Raw genomic sequence first — 21,106 nt, forward strand, 5'->3', positions numbered from 1 at the left:
CCATCTTTCCTGCATCGGCAGCTTTTCTGTATTTCCTTTCTCCTGTAATATGACTTGATCGCTTTAAACTCCGCACACTCTGATTGGTCAGCAGGCAGTGCTTTCACTGAGTTGAGCTCTAAGCCTGCAACCTAACCTGGTCCCGACCAGGTTAGCCGCTAAGCATAAGTTACCATGGAGATCTAGCCTGCTAAAAAGAGAACCAGCTTCGTAGGACCGGAAAGCCAGAGTTTTCCCTGAATTTAGCCGGCTAAGCGAAAATCCTGCTTCGTAGTATACCCCCCTGGTCTATGAAAACAAGCCCAAAAGAAGCAACACATACATGACGTGTAATTTTAAACTAAAACTAAGGCCTCAGGATGACTTTAAGACGTGAACATGGTCATTTTTGTTTTGTAACATTAAATAAAATAATTTATTTTTAAATTATAAAAAAAAAGAAAAAAGGATTGGATCGGGACATCTCTATCCATAACCAATAACATACTATATCCACTGAAACTTGTTTATTTATTTATTTTTGGTTCATTTATAAGTTGTGAGTGTCAGAGAATATTTTAATCCGATCTGTGTATTTTGTGGTTCTCAGTCTTTCTGAGAAACTGTTAATCACAAAGATATGCTTTTCGTTAAACCGCATATACTCCTGCTTGTAATGTGATCCTGCGTGTAACCTCAGGAGGACACAGGTCAAGAGGTCCTCTGACTTCCTGTATGGGTGAGGGGTTTGGGCACATGAGGAGTTGCAATACAAAGGTGCCTTTGTTCCGATGTCTGGTAATGGTTGGGGGAGAGGCGGGAATATAGGTCCCTCCTCTTTTCTCTGCAATGGATCTGTGTTTCTGTCGTCCTTTGTCCTCAGAGTTGATTTGGTTGCTTTACATGAAAGTGTGAATTTGCCTTGTGAACTCTCCGGCCGTATTATACTCTTAATAAATATCGACGTTTGACTAAGACGGTCCAGCTTCCATCATTTCCTTTGCATTGCTGCACAGAAGTTTTCATCACAGTGAGTGTGTCTGAGCTCCTGAATCAGCCTCTCCTGTCTCCCTCCTCTCCCCCTTGCTCCTCTTTGAGGCAGCAGCAAAGACTAGTTTTAGCTCTCAACAAGTTTTAAAATGGTATCTTGCCTTTTTTCACCTAGTTAACTTTTTATTTTTTATTCATGCATATTTTACTAATCACTACCCTCTCAAATGGAAATATGTGTTGGGGGCTGGGTACAGGAGGCGTAGAGCGAGGGATCATTGTCCACAAGTTAATCGATCGCAGTTGGTGTCGTGGTCACGGAGGAATAAAAAAAAAATAATGGGTCGCGAAATATACTTGGGCGGCCGTCAATATACCTGGGCGGCCCGCCCAAGTATAGTCTATGTGTGGGAAACCCTGTGATGGAATGAGCCACAGTGTCTGTGTTCCTGCTGTGGCTCCTTCTAACTCTTTCTAAAGGGAATGTAATGAGTCAATAAGTCTGTTCTGGATTTTGCAGTGAATTTAAAGTCGTCACTGATGCCGCCCGACAGCTGCTGAAGCTTCTGTCCGCTGAAACTCTGTGTAGGGGACCAATAGAACGTTTCTCTCTACAGTGAACAGGAAGGAATATGGTGCCTACTCTTTCAGTCAATCCTAAAACGCACTGAGCTTTTTTATTTTTCATGATGACCTTCGTTCTGAGTTGAATTGCACTCGTAGTGATGTTTTTTCAGATTGACTGAAGCCTTTCAAAATGCTGGGAGTGCTCAGAATCTGTGTGGCAGTAAATGTCAGCATGTTCATCTGTGTAGCTCCCTTCAGTAAATGACACGAGGCTGAGGTCTTGATTTAGAATACGGGGTTTAGTTCGTGAGACCTATTCCAACCCGTGAGAACTGGGTTATAAGACAGAAAAATATAAAAAGGTAAACAACAAATAAATATGTAATATATGCATATGTCATCACTGTTAATGCCGCCAATTAAACAATAAACGGCGCATATCCCACACAGCAAGTAGCACAAGCTAGCGCATAGCATACATACATATAACCTGCAGCTCAACCACACACAATTACACTAACAACCAGCACGAAAACGTACCTTGTCGGCTGCTATAGTCACCTAGAGGGGCTGATAACTTTATATGCATTTTTCCCTTTCCCTAGTTTTCCTTTAACGTCCTGCGTTGCTCTGCCGTTGCAACTACCAAGTACGTCGATTAAACAAACAGGTGTAACACAAAATACCGCAGATTAGTTCCGCCTCTATTGTTGTTACACATAAAAAGGTAGGAACCAAAAATACAATGTGGAACAAATGAACAACAGAAAGTGAAGACAGTTACAATCTGTATGCTGCAACTATCTCGATCCTCGCTGAAATATTTCAGAGGATTCTGGGATGGATAGCCGCTCCTGCTGACACCATCAGGAGCCTTTACTATACTTTATTATATTGATATTTCCTTCACCCTCATCATGCCTGGCGAGCTGCGCTCACAATCTTTCTGCTCCTATATTTGGTCAATCACATTCTGCCAGGCTGCTCACAGACGGGGAGCGTACAGTACGCACTTGATGTGTCGGTCGCGAACGAGCCGGGTCTTTTAAGCGAACGACGGGAGCCGGCTCGCGCCCGCGAACGAGCCGGTTGTTTTTTTTTGCGGAGGGATCTAGATCGGCATGAAGGCACATTATGCAATGTGCAATGTGCACATTATCCCGCTTATTACATGGCCACATTCTCAACAAAGTAACGACATGACTCCCAATATTAAGTGAAATGCTTTTATGGATTTAGAAAATGATTTTATTGATTTAAAAAATAGTTGTATTTATTTAAATTGACATGCATCCGCTAAGAAAAATAGTCCGTTGTTACTGTTTGAACTAACGTAGCAACAGCAGGAACTGCTTCGATAGTGTTTTTGAGGAGCTTTTTTATTACAGATTTGAATCCCCTGATTGTATTTCAGAAACTCCCTTACGAAAATGAACTATAGTATTACTATAGTATACTATAAGAGTTGTATAGTGTCCTATAGTAAGTTTGTAGTGTTCTGTAGTATTTCTCACCAGCTATCGGATTACTATAGTTTTTTCTGTAGTGCCATTTTATTAGCTATAGTAGCCCTATAATATTTCAATAGTAATACTATGTATCTAGATCTTTGTAGTATTCCTATATTATTTTAGTGTTTCAGTCGTTGTTTTATGAACACACTATAGACCACTCCTATAGTAATAGTATGCTATTGTCATAGTGAATGCATATTATTACTATAGTGTTTGTAAAAGTATTACTATCGTGTTTTTTGTTGGTGCTTCCGTATTATTTCTATATTATTTTAAATAGTACTACTATAGTATATAATATATGATGTTTCTGTAGTTGTTTTTATAGTATCACGACAGGGGCGGCGCCAGGGGGGAGCTAGGGGGTGCTGAAGCACCCCCCAGGATTGCCAAAGCACCCCCTAAGCACCCCCAAGAAATATGTGTTTTTTAATTTTTTTTAAAATTATTATTATTATTTTTATTAAATGAAATTAGAAATATTATTGATTACATCAATGCATATGTGAAACAAACACATTTTTGACCAAAAACATAAAGCCAACACAGGTGATATGATTAGGCCAATGGCCAGCACCCATTCGATTTTTGACCTACCCATAGACTAAATTACTTTGTGACACTTGGGTGACTTCCTGTTAGCTAGAGCGCCAAATGATTTGCTAACAGCAAAGTGAAACATTGATCGTTTTTAATCCTTAAACGTCCACGTGTGGACACTCAATCAAAACCAACTGAAAGCGAGAGGGATTCTGCACATAATAGGCCTCGTGAGTACAAGTAGCTTACTTCTGGGTCTCTGTGTTTCATTCAAGCCCTGCTCTGTGTGTGTGTGTGTGTGGCACAAGCCATTTTGTGTGCGTGCGTGCGCGAGCGAGCGAGAGAGCTCGCCTCGCGCACCAGTGGGTATCTACCGGAGATCGTTGTGGTTGTCACTACCCGATCTGCAGCTCTGCCCGATCTGCAGTGCGCATGTGCGAGATAGTCCGCCATATTGGACAACTCCGGACGGCAACCCAAATAGGACAACATTGACACAGTGGCTTTTGGCAAAGCTAAAAAGGAAAACTCGAGAGGGATGAGTTATTGTTATTACAACGTGACTTCACTATTATTTAACAACTCTTTTTATTGGGTTCGTTTATTTGGGGTTAAGTACATTGTCAGAATAAGTGAGAAATGGATTTAACTTCTGTTAGACCAACACATCCTCACTCCCAGGTCGGCCTATGTTGACGTTATGTCAAGTTCTGTGTCGGCTTTTTCCAACGCAAGGGGGGGGGGCCTTAGCGTCCATTTTCAACGCAAGAGGGGGGCCCTTAGCGTCCATTTTCAGCTTTCCGGGATGTCCATATGCTTCTATGGACGCTCATGGAAGCACGGCATTCGTTTGTGTCGGCTGCCCTTAAAGGCAATGTGAGCGTCCATTCTCATTGGATAACGGAGAATTGTACACCCGGAAGTAAGTATTCCCCTTACTGTCGATTGATTTTACAGTGATATCTGCACTACTCATCGACTAAAAAACACCAGATTATCCTGGTTAATTACACAACATTGATTGGTTTAAATTGTGTGCAATGCTTTTGTATTTTTCCCCTTCGATTCGGGGAAACAAATGTGTTTTCGGAGTAAAGGATGGCAGAAGACACTACACTACCCAGAATCCCCAGCTATCGTTTGGACTACACCATGTGCTCTGTTTGACGTCACGTGATCTTCAAATTTCTCCCTGCAGAAAAAAAAAACATGGCCGAACTTCGTTTTATTCTCGGTGGAAAATGCCTATTTTAAAGTTAGTTTGGCCATTAAAATGCGTTTTGATGTCATTTGATGCGAGAAATATGAGTTGTTATTTCAGATTATGTGTGCAGTGGATGTACATGATCTTTAGTTTGCTAGTTATTACGAAGATTACTTCAGGAAATTGCGTCCATAACGTTTTCATTGTTACCAAGGTGGTTGCTAGGGACGCTGCTATCGATATTATTTCTGTTATGTTGTGTAACTGTTTAATGGTGTTATCTTTATTGCTACCCCCCTTCCCCGTCAATGTATAGTGTTGGTCCACAGCGCAAACATATTAGTTTAACAAAATCCGCATCTAAAGATACGTTATTTTCCCCTGTGCAATTCCAGTCTCACATCTCACAGCACATCGTCATTAACAAATACCGGAAACAGACCGAAAACATTTAAAAAAAATAAAATAATACTTTATTCCGAGTGTGCTTGATTTTCTCTTTGAAAGTCATCACATAACGGCATTGTAATACACGGTTCGGCTGCATTAAATATTACATATCTGCCGTAGTTCTGTATTTATAGAACCCTGATGAGAAGACTTCTAGACAAACATGAGGAACTGAAAACGTGACGTGGATCATAAATATATCAGCCATTAAACAACATCTTACATTTTTTTTCACACAATACGTCTCCTTGCAGTATCAACACTAATTCGGCTGACTTTTATATTTGATCCAATTGCTAGATAGGCTGTATTTACACCATAAAGGTGCACAGCTGATAGAAAGGGACACCTAGTGGTTAAAGCATGTTATTGAATTTCATTATTTTTATTATTAGATATGAATAGGATCCCTATAAAGTATATTAATTACTCGTTATTCTCTACTAATAGTTAATTAAAGACTGTATATAATGACTATTTTGCACATCCCTTTCAAGATTTCATGATTTTCTAAGGTTTATTGACATATCATATAGGCCTACACAACTATGGTGTAGTTATGCATTGAATGAAAAACTTGGGTCGCAGGTTCTTCAATAGTGCATTACAAGACATCTATCAATATGTGTGCATACCTCCAGCAATGTTAACTATGTTGAAGCACTTATTTTAACTGATATTATACATAATGTATTATACTCTTATAAGATGTATGTAGATATTTCATCTCCGGCCTTGTCAGGTATTGAACAATCAATAAATAAAGAACACAGAATTGTTGAATATAAAACACAGAATTTGTGTGATTATAATACATGATTTACAAATAAACACCACTGCATATTTACAACTGTTACACATGCTGATGTAACGCAAATGTTCCAACTTGGGATCAATAAAGTATATCTTATCTTAAGCTGATCGATGGCTACTGCCATATTTGCAAAATGTGCCTCTGAACCTTGACAAGTGCATGTTTCAGGCTTATCAATTAATGTAATGTAATGTTATCAATTAACAACAGGGGTCACAAACATAAGACCAGCTGTTAAATAAAGCTCTTCTGACCTTAGCTGGCATGTGTGTATATATATTAATGCTGCCCATTATGGGCACAAGCAATTTTCACCCCATTTATTAATTATATGTTTTAAATGTGAGTGTTTCCTATCCCCTAAACCTCCAGGGATGTACACAGTTTAATACTGGCAACTTCTTATTATGGGAAATACGAAAACGTCTTTTAAAACTACACCTCCCACTACACCTCCCACGTGCCATAGATAGAGAACATGTTGCGAAACAGAATAGCCAGCATGTGTAGTTCTAGGGACGGGGTGGGGGAGGGGGGGGACGCGGTGGTCCCGTTCAAATCCAGTTTTGGACAGTCTGCCGTTCGAGGCTCGGCGTAACCCTCGGAGCACACTCTCCAATCACAGAGCTTGAGGACTATCACGGGGTTTGTCAAACAGAGCACATGGTGTAGTCCAAACGATAGCTGGGGATTCTGGGTAGTGTAGTGTCTTCTGCCATCCTTTACTCCGAAAACATATTTGTTTCTCCGAATCGAAGGGGAAAAATACAAAAGCATTGCACACAATTTAAACCAATCAATGTTGTGTAATTAACAAGGATAATCTGGTGTTCTTTAGTCGATGAGTAGTGCAGATATCACTGTAAAATCAATCGACAGTAAGGGGAATACTTACTTCCGGGTGTACAATTCTCCGTTATCCAATGAGAATGGACGCTCACATTGCCTTTAAGGGCAGCCGACACAAACGAATGCCGTGCTTCCATAGAAGCATATGGACATCCCGGAAAGCTGAAAATGGACGCTAAGGGCCCCCTCTTGCGTTGAAAATGGACGCTAAGGCCCCCCCCTTGCGTTGGAAAAAGCCGATACAGGACTTGACATAACGTCAACATAGGCCGACCTGGGAGTGAGGATGTGTTGGTTAGACAGCTATCATACTGAATACATATTTACTGTGAATGTGTGCAAAAACGTATGGCATATAGCTGTCTAACAGAAGTTAAATTCATTTCTCACTTATTCTGACAATGTACTTAACCCCAAATAAAAGAACCCCATAAAAAGAGTTGTTAAATAATAGTGAAGTCACGTTGTAATAACAATAACTCATCTCTCTCTCGTTTTATTTTTGAGCTTTGCTAAAAGCCACTGTGTCAAGTGTCCATCTTGGGTTGCCGTCCGGAGTTGTCCAATATGGTGGACCATCTCGCACATGCGCACTGCAGATCGGGCAGAGCTGCAGATCGGGTAGTGACAGTGGTTAGCATCTGGTGCTAGCTAGCCAAGCTAACGGATATAAGGAGCTTTTTCAACAACAAGGTGGAGGGAGAACTCTCTACTGTCAGACGGAGAGTCTCAGGTAACCTCAGCTCAGGTGAAGTAAAGGACTCTCTCAGTGTTTAGATGGTTAACTTTAGTCTAGTTATCTCAGTGGGTCTCAAACGGTTTGTTTTAAAAGGGGAGTGATTTGTAAAATATCTATAAAGAAAAAGTAAATCTGTTGACAGTTCTGTTTCGTATGGGTGTTGAGAGATGTATCCATAGATCTCTTAATGTTGCTCTCAAAGTGCACCAGATTGATGAACTGATTGAACTTCAATATTTAAAAAAAAATCTTCCCGGGGGAGCATGCCCCCGGACCCCCCTAGAGGAGGTGAGGACCCTCCTAGAGGAGGTGAGGTCCGCTCTCCACTTGTAAAAATAGCACTTTACCCCTGCCTATATGCCGTGAGCTGATTATCGAGCCTTCATTGTAACAGTCGCGGGTGCACTGTGTGTGTGTGTGTGTGTGTGTGTGTGTGTGTGTGTACGTGTATGTGTATGTGTGTGTGTGTGTGTGTGTGTGTGTGTGCGTGTACGTGTATGTGTATGTGTATGTGTGTGTGTGTATGTGTATGTGTGTGTGTGTGTGTGTGTGTGTGTATGTGTATGTGTATGTGTGTGTGTGTGTGTATGTGTATGTGTATGTGTGTGTGTGGTTGTGTGTGTGTGTGTGTGTGTGTGTGTGTGTGTGTGTGTGTGGGGAGTGTTGCAGTAGACAATTCAACTGTAGCGCTGGTGCATTAATGGGAAACCCTAAATGTTTGAGCACCCTCTATGAAACGTCAAGCTACCCCACAGCACCCCCTAGAGGAAATCTCTGGCGCCGCCACTGATCACGATACAGCGATTCTGCGATACTCAATACATTGCAAGACAATCATCTATGATACATCACGATATGAAGAAGAAAAATACCCCAAAAAAGGCAAAAAGCAGGTATTGTTTTATTTTTTATTCAATGCATTGTGGTGTCAGTTTCACCGATTTGAATTTACAACAAAGTGCATAGTCTTAGCTTTGGCCTCTTTTATACACACACAAACACACTGACTGCGACTTGTCGAAGACAAACCATCTGCTTTTATACACACAAATTCATTTTGATCAAGTAATCAAAGGCGAGGTCAGAGGTTTGTTTGTGTCGGACGTTGAATAGAGAAAGTGGTGAGAGTTTGCTCTAGTTACCATTAGGGCTGTAGCGATACACTAATCTCACGATACGATACGATACACGATATTCAGCCAACGATAAGATATATATCACGATATTCAGCCAACGATACGATTCGATACGATTCGATATAATTCGATACACTTATATCATTTTCTGAAAGATTTTAAAGGGACAGTGTGATTTTGGTGACATCTTGTGAGTGACTTGACTTGGATTTAATTAATTCAACTGAAAACTGAAAGCATCAATTATACAATATATGGCTCTGACAGAGAGTCTACAGCTTGCAAATGCTGGACAAAATGAATCAAAAGATGTGGTGAGAAAATTAGTTTCATTTATTGAAACAGTGTGTTGTGATTATCGTAGCTACGATAATCACAACAAATATCTATTACCTTAAAAGTTGAATATCAAAGATAGACACGTATATGCAACGTCAAACAACTATTGCAATTGGAAAACACTTAGTAAAAGTAATGTTTAGTTTTCGAAATGTTTCTAAAATCTTGATTTTTACTATGATAAGTGTGTTTTTTTAATATGTTATAGTAATAAGTGTTATATGCCAGACTAATGCCAGTACCAGATGTCAAGACTTTAGATCAATCAGAGAAAATGTGTGGCTTTTTTCAATAACATACTAAATAGGCCTATTTGCAGAATAAAAGGTAAATCGTTTTTTGAAAATAATGCGGCTATGATAATGTAATATAACGTAATACATGGCACAGACACTGAAGAGTTGAGTGGATCAGAGCTGCCTGGTTTCCATCCCTACACAGGAGTGATCCGGTGAGCTGTTACCTGGACAGAGCGCAGTGTCTCCATGCGAGCCTTCAGGTATATATAAGCTTCTGCAGTGACGTGCAGTGAGGTTCATGGCTGGTGAGGCACTGGCACTGACTCTTCAGGTTTACAAATATTATATTTTGGCCTAAATCAAAATATAATATTTTCAAAAGCTTTTTTAGTCTGATACTTCGATTAATTTTAAAAGGATACCCAAAAAATGTAATTTTATCATTTAAATATTGAATTATTCTCTCTTAGTAAGATCCCATTTTCAATCAAATTGCGGTCTTACCTTGACTTGAAGATGAAGTCCATTTGCCTATCCTTCTGGACAAAAATCTCTAATACTTTTTTGTAAAAGCCTATCTCAAATAAGTTTACTTTCTACCCATCTTTTCCATTTATTGTCTAGCTTATAATAATAGTAATTTATTAATATCATTTTAGAGCAAACTTATTTTCGGGCTGGCGGCTCACTGTTCAGTTTATTAAATCCGTGATTATGCTGGTTAATGGGTAAATAATCACAATATTGTTTGTAGTCATTACTACACACTTTTAAATTGTTATCATCCAAACAGCCTCTTTCGCTGGTACATGAAGGCACTGGGGCTTATTCAAAACCATTCTATTTATTCTAACGTAAATTACATGCCAGTGTTTTATCTTTTTATTTAGCGATTCAATTTTGCATGTTTAACTGGGGGCCCTTCTCACTTCTCTTATTTTTCATTTCCTCGCTCCTCGGTCTCGGTCTCACCGGAAGTTGATTTGTCTGCGCCATCTTGAGTAGCGTCCCAATGGCCTTATTTTTGCCGGAGGAGCGAGGAGCGAGGAGCGATAATGGAGGAGCTATAACCGAGGAACCACCAGACCATCCTTCGATGAAATCCTCAGACACTCGCCCCGCCCCCTTACTGTGTATCGCTCACTGATTGGACGATGCAGGGCATGCACTGATCTCATGCTTCTTGACATGAGAGCAGTTTCCCAGTGGAGTGAAGAAAATACATGAACCTCACGAGAGTCACTTCTCAGTTTATACTGTGTTTTGTTTCAATTCATGTATCATTTAGTTACAAATATGTGATATATCTGAACAACAAAGTGGCAAAAATCATTTTATTAATTTGTTGGAAACATTTTCATGATCGCTTTTTTCGTTTTACAGTTTCATTTATTGTCATTTCCATTCAGTCAGTCATTAAGTGCTATTTAAAATGTTAATGTGCTACATATCCACACAAACAAACAAAGTGTGCAATCCAATGAATGTTAATCTAACTGGGTTTTGATAGATAACATCTCTTTTTCTTCTCTGAATTATTTTTATTTCTATTGTGCACTCTAATCAATATGAATCAAACTATTGTGCGTTTATACATTTTAAGAATGGCGTTTATCTTTTTTAAGAATCAGTTCTTATTTGATTTTATTTATTTGGGTCTACACCAGATGATACAAATGGTTGTGTCATTAAATGTGTGGCGGGGGTGTTTGTGAAAATAACGGGGACAGAGCTGGCTGCTGTCAGACGATCAGCTGTGCAGCGTCATCACAAACGGACGTCGCTTCACGTGACGCTCCGGAGGAAAGGACGTCCCATTGCTCTTAAAACTCATTTCCCTGCTTCTCGTGGTTTCCTTGGCTGCTTCTCAGGTCGATTAAATGAAATCTTTGCTTCCCTGACTTGCGTCGTTTCCCTGCGTTTAGTCCCTCCCACCAGGGAAGCATGGAGGGACGCAAGGAAACCACGAGAAGCAGGGAAATGAGTTTTAAGAGCAATGAGACGTCCTTTCCTCCGGAGCGTCACGTGAAGCGACGTCCGTTTGTGATGACGCTGCACAGCTGTTCGTCTGGCAGCAGCCAGCTCTGTACCCGTTATTTCCACAAACACCCCCGCCTCTGTTAGTAGTACACATTTACTGACACAAACATTAGTATCATCTGTTGTAGATCCACATACATTAAATAAAATAAGAAGTCATTCTCAAAAAAGATAAACGCCATTCTTAAAATGTATAAACGAACAATAGTTTGATTAATATTGATTAGAGTGCACAATAGAAATAAAATAATTGAGAGAAGAAAAAGAGATATGTTATCTATCAAAACCCAGTTAGATTAACATTCATTGGATTGCACACGTTGTGTGTTTGTGTGGATATGTAGCACATTAACATTTTAATAGCACTTAATGACTGACTGAATGGAAATGACAATAAATGAAACTGTAAAACGAAAAAAGCGATCCTGAAAATGTTTCCAATAATGATTTTTGACCACTTTTGTTCAGATCACATATTTGTAACTAAATGATACATTAATTGAAACAAAACACGGTATAAACTGAGGAGTGAGTCCCGTGAGGTTCATGTATTTTCTTCACGCTGGGGTATTGCTCTCATGTCAAGAAGCATCAGATCAGTGCATGCACTGCCTCGTCCAATCAGTGAGCGATACACAGTAAGGGGGCGGGGTGAGTATCTGAGGATTTCATCGGAGGATGGTCTGGTGGTTCCTCGGTTATCGCTCCTCGATCCTCGGTCCTCCGGCAGAAATAAGAGCCATGGGACGGTACTCAAGATGGCGCAGGCAAATCAACTTCCGGTGAGACCGAGGACCGAGGAGCGAGGAAATGAAAATCGTCGACCTGAGAAGCAGCCCTTGCGTCTCTACATGCTTCCCTGGTGGGAGGGACTAGTCGCAGGGAAACGACGCAAGAGAGGGAAGCAAGGAATCCATTTAACCGAAGTGAGAAGGGCCCTGGGAATGTTTTCATTTAGAATCGGAAGTACGTCACTTCACTTTGTCTCTTTTACACTCCAGACAATGCACGGCTCAGCGTAACAGACTAAACAGCGACCCCAGGTGTGTCTACGTTGGAATTACATCTTCATTACTGAAGGAAAATACTTTACCTGGTGTTTGTTAACTGGGTTTTTAATGCAGTTGGCATTAAAATATTGCTTTAAGTTATATCTGAAGCAAATGATGTTTCTGAAGATGTGGAGTCAATTCCACCCTTCAATGTAGCATAAATGTGAACTGTCATTACAGGAACAGCCTTCTGTTAAACAACCTTCACCATTTTCTATATATATATTTTTGATAAATGTCCAGTAAAAACTACAATACCCACAATGCACCAGCTCCAGTGTTACTCCGGTTAGTGTTAATAAAGAGAGACGGGATGCGCTCTACAAACAGATTCAGTTTTTATTCAACATTAAAAGGTTTCCGGTACAAACAAAAGAATGTTTGAGCAGAGGGGATTGTGGGTAACATATATGAGACGGAGGACAGAGCAGAGGGGATTGTGGGTGACGTAGTCTATGAGACGGAGGACAGAGCAGGAAACGGGTTCTGTTTACTGACCACGAGCTTCTGGTGCTGCTGGGAGATGTAGGCTGCTTCTCAGGTCGACTATTTTCATTTCCTCGCTCCTCTGTCCTCGGTCTCACCGGAAGTTGATTTGCCTGCGCCATCTTGAGTACCGTCCCATGGCTCTTATTTCTGCCGGAGGACCGAGGATCGAGGAGCGAGGAGCGATAATGGAGGAGCGATAATCGAGGAACCACCAGACCATCCTCCGATGAAATCCTCAGATACTCGCCCCGCCCCCTTACTGTGTATCGCTCACTGATTGGACGATGCAGTGCATGCACTGATCTCATGCTTCTTGACATGAGAGCCGTTTCCCAGCGGAGTGAAGAAAATACATGAACCTCACGGGAGTCACTCCTCAGTTTATACCGTGTTTTGTTTCAATTCCTGTTTCATTTAGTTACAAATATGTGATATATCTGAACAACAAAGTGGTCAAAAATCCTTTTATTCATTTGTTGGAAACATTTTCATGATCGCTTTTTTCGTTTTACATTTTCATTTATTGTCATTTCCATTCAGTCAGTCATTAAGTGCTATTAAAATGTTAATGTGCTACATATCCAAACAAACAAACAAACAAACAAACAAACAAACAAAGTGTGCAATCCAATGAATGTTAATCTAACTGGGTTTTGATAGATAACATATCTCTTTTTCTTCTCTCAACTATTTTATTTCTTTTGTGCACTAATCAATATTAATCAAACTATTGTTCGTTTATACATTTTAAGAATGGCGTTTATCTTTTTTGAGAATGAGTTCTTATTTTATTTTATTTATTGGGATCTACAACAGATGATACACATGTTTGTGTCAGTAAATGTGCACTAACAGAGGCGGGGGTGTGTGTGGAAATAACGGGGACAGAGCTGGCTGCTGTCAGACGATCAGCTGTGCAGCGTCATCACAAACGGACGTCACTTCACGTGACGCTCCGGAGGAAAGGACGTCCCATTGCTCTTAAAACTCATTTCCCTGCTTCTCGTGGTTTCCTTGCGTCCCTCCATGCTTCCCTGGTGGGAGGGACTAAACGCAGGGAAACGACGCAAGTAAGGGAAGCAAGGATTTCATTTAATCGACCTGAGAAGCAGCCGTAGCCTTTGATGTGACCCTGAGGGAAACCACAGAAGAAGAACAGGCTAACTGTTAGCGCCCCGCTGCAGTAAACTGATGCAAACACAGGTATGGTGAAAAAAGAGAGGACTATTCGAAGCAGAAAAAAAAACAGCGTAATATACCATCTGACAAAGGCCTGTGCTATAATGCTTCAATTAACTGTTCTTTATAATATACTCTGATCAATAGGAGACAGAGATGTTAAGTTATAAATCAAGGGTTTTTATTATTATTTACAGCAGGGGTGGGGAACCTTTCTCCTTTCAATTTTTACAACATCCTCCGAGGGCCGTACAAATGATTGAACTCAACCTCTGCTTAAAAAAACTAAAATCACAGCCCATTCATTTGGCCTTTCTTTCATTCTGTGCAAAGAAAAAGCAATCTCTTAATCCAGATATCTCACCATGACTCGCACATGCATGCACATGCACGGTTGTGGCATGACCACCAAAACAGATAGATATGGACACAAGATGTGTGCAAATGTATTTAGTATCCTATCCATGTGAACATGATTTAAGTGGGGGGGATCTAACCTCCTCTAGGGGGGTCAGGGGGCATGCTCCCTCGGGAAGATTTTTTTTTAATATTGAAGTTAAAAGCATCAATCTGGTGCACTTTGAGAGCAACATGAGGAGATCTATGGATACATCTCTCAACACCCATTTGAAACAGAACTGTAAGCAGATTTTTCTTTTTGGATATTTTACAAATCACTCCCTTTTTCTTGTTATTTTTAACAACTTTTTTGTCACTGTCATATAGTATTTTACACCTGTTTTTCATTTAGTCTCTAATGTCTCAATAACTATAATGATCATATCAAGGTGTGCCTTAACCTCACTGAGCTGAGGTTATTTGAGCCTCTCAGGAGAGAGCTCTCTTCCACCTGGTTGTAGAAAAGCTCTTTAAATGTGTTAGCATAGCTAGCTAACCAGATGCTAATAACAACAGACCGCCACTGTGCTTACAACTAAAGACACAGCCACGCAAACACTGCGGTGTGTACGGCTTGATTGATTGATTGAAAAGTTTATTAACAGCTTGTATATTGGGTACAGTATAGTACAGCTCAAAACATACAATTGTTAAGGGGATGCAGACCAGAGAAAGACTTTCGTCTTGTTTACATCAGGGTCCCCCATTTCCAATTCATCATGTCATTTAAGACATATAAGACATATTTGACATACAGATGGCTTATTTACAATTTACATACAGGTGGTTTTTTACATACAGATTGCTTATTTACAATTTTCATTTTAGATTTCGTTCTAATACATCCTAACCGGACATTTAAGACATACCAAGTCTACAGATATACAGTTAGTAACAGAGTCTAAAATGCGAGTATATACATAGATGGGGGGGGGGGGGGGGGGGGGGGGGGAAGCTGTCCATTGAACGACAGGTTGAGATTTGTACCATTACCGGGGCCAGTTTTGCAATGCTCTCCCCCGAAGGTGCTCTTTAAGAGAGGTTTTGAAGGTAAGTATGGCTCCTTATGGGTACTGCAATATTTGAAGAGCTGGAGCGGCGTTCCGGTGCTCTCCGTCAGCACTCTAGTCTACACTCCTTTCAGACGAGACATAACCACGTGAAGACACGTTACGGTACGTCCACACAGCAGCGTTAAAAAAATCTTCCAACGCTTCTGCCCATTCACTTTGAATGGGGTGACGTCACTTTGCCTCACTTTTCGCCAAACTGCATTGTGGGAAGCAAAACGGAGATTTCCAGGCATCTCAGAATTCAAAAGTTGAGCAATGTTCAACTTTTGAATCGCTCAACTTTTGAATCTTCTGAAGCTTTCGGTGGAAGCGTCAGCCAATCAAATCATATGCCAGTACAAGCTCTAATCAAACCGCTGCTTGTGTGTCAGGGGCGGGAGATTCATGTGATTGGTTGTTGGTGGAGCTTCAGACACGCCCGCCGGCAAGCTTTTTCCAAAGCCGCTGTGTGGATGAGTGTAACACCTGCGTCACTTCCGGGCAAAAATTACGGCCCCGCCCACTTTTGGGGGAAAACAACGCTGTCATTTGAATGGCGGTTAATACAAATTCTGAAGTTTTTGCCAATCCGATAAAAAAAAATTGAAAACCGTCGATTTTTGGATCTTCAAAGAGCCCGATTACGATGGCCAGACAGGCAAACAATTACATTTGATCATTGGTAATCGACAATCGGTCTTGATATATGGTTAAATTAAAATCAGTAGGCGAGGCTGTAATTTCTCCAGCTGTTACTCTCATGAGCGAGGCGGAACAAAATAGTTTTATCATGCCAACAAGCTGCCGTGTCGTTTATTGCACCTCAAACATTAAAAATAATCCAGAGTTCAGTGTTTCTGTACTTCCTCTAAGAAGAAAGGACAGTAAAAGAAGAGCTCTGTGGCTTCAGGCTCGATCGCCGTTCAAATGACAGCGTTGTTTCCCCCAAAAGTGGGCGGGGCCGTAAAGTGACGTCGATGTTACTCTCATCTATGAAAATCGATAGCCTACTGCTATATTTAACCATATATCGAGCCCGATCGTCGATTTCTAATGGCTTAATGCAATTGTTTGCCTGTCTAGCCATTGGAATCGGGCTCTTTGATGATCCAAAAATCTCCGGTTTTCTTAAATTTCTGATCGGATTGGCAAAAACTTCAGAATTTGTATTGACCGCCGTTCAACTGACAGCGTTGTTTTCCCCCAAAAGTGGGCGGAGACGTTATTTTTGCCCGGAAGTGACGCATTTGTTACTCATCTATACCGTACGCTCGTGTTGTGTTCAAGGAACCTGTCCTTGGCCAGGAAAAACAGGCACTCGCTTGTTTAATTATTTTGCGATCTAGAGTCCTTCTTTTTTGAAGTGAGAAGTTGTCCGTCAGTCGGACGGACCGACGGACCCCCCAAAACGAAAACTCTTCGGTTCTCCACGAATTACACAAGTCACCCAAAACAGCGTTAAAAAAGCGGGAGGCGCCGAAAAGCGACTAATTTGCATCACTGAGTAAAACACCTCAGACTGAATATATCCTTTTATTGTGAAACTGATATTTGTTTAAATACATAACAAATCTGATTCAGGGCTCGACATTAAGGACTGCCCGATGGCCATCTAGTATTTAGCTCGGTTAATGAAGCCTCACCTGCTGGTTGCCCGATCGGGCAATCTATTATGCCAGTATCATGCAACTCGCGGATCCAGTAATGAGTGACCCGACAGTAAAACTAAACATATCTATAACTAGTTTAGGTAGTTTGAGAGGTAATTAAAATAGCTACGTGTGATATTCTAACCTAAAGTGTATGTTTTGTCCGCTCACCGCTGCAGGTGATCATGCAGAGCTGCGTGTCGACTCGTCAGCAGCAGCTGATCTCTCTCTCCCGTCAGATTAGACTCCACTCGCGTTTATGTCCATATCGATCAGATCTAGCTAGTTATAGCTAATGATATGACTACCTGCTTATTAAAAGACACCTAAACAATAAGTGTCGCTATGCGACTGGGTGAGACCACAAAGTATAGCGCAGCATTATGCATTTGTTTACATGCCCACCGGAACCCTGAGGCATTACCAACAGATCAACGCACAATCAACCCATACAGGACATCTCTTTCTCCACATTAAGTGTTAGACATTAGAATTGACTATTCTTGTCTGTCACATACTCTTTTGTCTGTCACATAAGTGGCGCAACTGAAGCGGTATTGCGCTAAAGGGAAATTATTTTAACCGGACATTTTGCCCGAAGAGATTTAGATTTGCTGGCTAACGGGAACTCTGACGTCGCCATTTTGTGTGCTTCGCGGATGCGCTCGGCTCCTCTCGACTGCTGCTCGGGTCTGCTCGGTCAGCTTCCGGATGAGGAGGCATTCGTTCGTAGATAACATTACAAACATTTTTAACAGGGGCCATAATAGTGTAAATAATGTTTGTTATAACTGAATGTAATGTTTTCTACTTTTTTACATCTGGGAAGGCATTTGCCTTCATCAGATGGAAAGTGTCTTGACCAACAACTTAAGTATTTCTTATAGCTATGCAGGGCATGCAAGCGAGCAAACACAAACAAGAACAAACAAACAAGTGAAATGAAGAATACAATTGAAATTGTACAATACAATATTGTGGTGGTTCATCTTATAATTCAGTCTAGAGAATGCACCAGACAGCATCTAACGGAGCGTCCACACAGCAGCGTGCGTTGACGCTTGGAGGTGGGCGTATCTGAAGCTTGGGGATTTTTTGCGAGCAACACGACCAACAACCAATCACATGAATCTCCCGCCCCCGACATACAAAGCAATAGCAATGTTAAAACGAAGTAAACTGGATATAAAATCCCCAAACAGGCGAAAACCTACCAGTTTCACCCACTGTCTCTGTCTCCTCCCTCCATGCCTCGCTCCTCCGGTTTGTATCCCGGTAGATGAACAGAGACTGATCATACAGCACCGGGTGATTCACTACCGCTACAATGAATTTTCCCTCAATTTTTTTGAATATGAGGAAATGACCTGCGTAGTCTCTCCCAGCATACACGCGGTTTGATTGGCTAGCGATTGTACTGGCAGATTTGAATAAACGGGATTTCATTGGCTGACGCCTCCGTCGAGGCGTCAAAAGTTGAACATTGCTCAACTTTTTACGCCAGCAACGCTCCACGTCGCTTCCCAAAATGCAGTTCGGCTAAAAGTGACGCCGCTGTGTGGACGGGCCGTTACGGCCCGTCCACACAGCGGCGTGCGTTGAAGCTTCCAACGCTTCTGCCCATTCACTTTGAATGGGGTGACGTCACTTTTAGCCGAACTGCATTTTGGGAAGCGACGTGGAGCGTTGCTGGCGTCAAAAGTTGAGCAATGTTCAACTTTTGACGCCTCGACGGAGGCGTCAGCCAATGAAATCCCGTTTATTCAAATCTGCCAGTACAATCGCTAGCCAATCAAACCGCGTGTATGCTGGGAGAGACTACGCAGGTCATTTCCTCATATTCAAAAAAATTGAGGGAAAATTCATTGTAGCGGTAGTGAATCACCCGGTGCTGTATGATCAGTCTCTGTTCATCTACCGGGATACAAACCGGAGGAGCGAGGCATGGAGGGAGGTGGCAGAGACAGTGGATGAAACTGGTAGGTTTTCGCCTGTTTGGGGATTTTATATCCAGTTTACTTCGTTTTAACATTGCTATTGCTTTGTATGTCGGGGGCGGGAGATTCATGTGATTGGTTGTTGGTCGTGTTGCTCGCAAAAAATCCCCAAGCTTCAGATACGCCCACCTCCAAGCGTCAACGCACGCTGCTGTGTGGACGCTCCGTAAGACCTACAAAAATCTAAATGTTCTAGGGGGAGGCCCCCCAAACCCTTCGTCGGTCATTTCGTCCGCGCTCATTTTTCAGGGCAATCTCTATTGGGATCAGGGCCATCTGTAAATTACCAAAATCCTTAATGTCATGCACTGTGATTCATTTATTGATTTATATATTATAATTAATTATATATTACATTTCATTCCAGTATATCAATTAAAATAATGACTAATAGCACCAATAATAATACAATAAAAAAAATAAAAATTCTAAATTGCCCAAAAAAACATGGAAAAAAGCTGTTGAAGAGTTAGAGGTGCACTCAAAAAACTGACTTTTTGGTGTAGTAAAATATATTTAATTAACTGTCGTACTTTTTACATGGTAATATCAAGATTCACAAAGAACTAGAATGTCTTAAGTAACATTTTAAATGTATACACCTTTTATTCATGTAATACATTTACAGTGTGGGAGGAGTAAGTTGTATTATATTTACTCATACTATTTAAATGATTTATAATCACTGCTCATAAACCTTAAAATACTAAGTAAATGTTAATCTAAAACCATAGTAGCTGTTTGAATCCGCGCATGCGTCTTGACAAGACAAGATACCCGCGTTTTTGGACGACGGTTTGAGTTGGGTTGCAGTTGCACATTTGAAGGCTGTCGGAGGAGCTGTAATGTATGGCTGGAAAAAGAAGTGTTGGTAAGTTATTGTCTCTCTGTTTAAGACTTATGATAATATATGTGTCTTTGTGCATAATAGCCTGATTCTTGTTTGCTTGAACCATGTTAACGTTTCTGTGCATTAGTTCACAAAGTTGAGAGATTATGTTTTAGATATGTTACGTGCTGTTAGCTAACAGCTAACCTTAACTGTAATTTACCAGATAATTTTAAAAAAACACTCACATGCATCTAAAGAAGGTTCCACGTTTTATTTCACGTCTATAAAACTAAGGGCATAACAGTTGGAATAGCATTGTCAAAAGCAGAGGAGAGGAAAAGTAATGTTAGCTGAGTTAGCGTTAGCCGCAGTTTTCCAAAATTAGCTTTGTCATCCTGTCAGGTTATGGTTACAATGGATTTTTTTTAAACATTAAAAAAAATATGTACAGAAACCAAAGAGGTTACAGTGCTTGCATTATGTCAAATACGCCAATCTATTGTGTTGTATAGATATATTAGCTACTGAAATTAGCATGCTAACTGACTAGCCCTGGCATCAGCCGAGGAGCCAGGATTTCAATTGTGGGTGGGCCAATGTCATTTCGGCTGGGCCTGTTCTAATAGATGCTTCTCGTTAACAAAAATGTAATACAAATAAATGCCTGGTAGTCCTGCTGCTGGTGACTTCAAAGAGAGATGCTTTGTTTTGTGAAGCTGAGGTAGGTGAATCTATACATGCTCCATTGTACAGGAACAAATTAAAAAAAGATAGATACACATGAACATTAATTAACTTGAAACACTATTCTCTCAAAGTTAAAATTCTATACATAGCTTGTTCATTCCACCATTAATATCTGCACGATTTATAACACCCTATACATAATTGACCCTGCCTTCATTTTGTATCAGACTTATTGACCCAGTTCCTCATGTTGTGCTTGTGATTACTTTGTCACTTCAGATAAAGGCGGAATTCGGGCGAATAACTACAATTTCGCTGGAGCAGAGCTTCATGTACAAACTCCACCACTACACACCAAAACGTATTGCCC

The sequence above is a fragment of the Gymnodraco acuticeps genome, unplaced genomic scaffold (genome assembly GCF_902827175.1).
Source record: "Gymnodraco acuticeps unplaced genomic scaffold, fGymAcu1.1, whole genome shotgun sequence".
NCBI classification, from domain to species: Eukaryota; Metazoa; Chordata; class Actinopteri; order Perciformes; family Bathydraconidae; genus Gymnodraco; species Gymnodraco acuticeps.